Here is an 834-nt window from a genome sequence, read left to right as displayed (position 1 = left end):
ATTTATTTATTTGAGAGAGAGAGATGATAAGCAGGCAGAGAGGCAGGCAGAGAGAGAAGAGGTAGCAGCTTCCTGCTGAGCAGAGAGGCTGACTCTCTGGGAGAGGACCTGGGATCATGTCCTGAGCCGAAGGCAGCAGCTTAACCCACTGAGCCACCCAGGTGCCCCTAACATTGGATTTTTGATAAGAATTGAATTTACAGATGGTTTTTGGTAGTATGGACATTTTAACAATGTTAATTCTTACCAATCAAAAATATGAGCTATCTTTCCATTTGTGTCTCCTTCAATTTCTTTATCAATGTCATAGATTATGGGGTACAGATCTTTCATCGTCTTAGTTAAATCTTATCCTAAGTATTTTATTAGTTTTGATGCTAGTGTGAATTAGATTGTCTTCTTTATTTTTTCAGATAGTTCATCATTAGAATGTTAAAATGCTCCTGTCTTGTGCTTACTTTGGCAGCACATATACTAAAATTGGAATATTGCAGAGAAGATTAGCGTGATCACTGAGCAAGGATGACATGAAAAACTATTAAAAAAACGAAACAAAACAAAATTCTTGTCTTTTATATATTTATCTTGTATTTGGCAGCTTTACTAAATTTGTTTATTCAAAATTTTTATGAATTTTTTAGGATTCTTTACATGTAAGTTCATGTTATCCAAAAAAAGAAAATTTTACTTCTTCCTTTTTTTTGGAGTCTTTTATTTCTTTGTGTTCCTTGTTTCTCTGGCTAGGACATCCAGTAATATGTCAGATGAGAGTAGTGAAAGTGGACACACTTGTCTTTTTCTGACTTTAAGGGGAAAACTTTCAAACTTTTTTGA

The 834-nt window shown here is 34.2% G+C and overlaps 1 pseudogene; it reads left to right on the top strand.

Moving 5' to 3' along the window:
- The first annotated feature begins 450 nt into the window (after positions 1-450).
- LOC132009316 (U6 spliceosomal RNA) lies at positions 451-567 on the top strand (annotated as a pseudogene).
- The last annotated feature ends 267 nt before the right edge of the window (positions 568-834 follow it).

This window comes from Mustela nigripes, unplaced genomic scaffold (assembly GCF_022355385.1).
Source record: "Mustela nigripes isolate SB6536 unplaced genomic scaffold, MUSNIG.SB6536 HiC_scaffold_12869, whole genome shotgun sequence".
Taxonomy (NCBI): domain Eukaryota; kingdom Metazoa; phylum Chordata; class Mammalia; order Carnivora; family Mustelidae; genus Mustela; species Mustela nigripes.
Note: the sequence above shows the minus strand (reverse complement) of the source record. Positions and strands in the feature narration are given on the sequence as shown.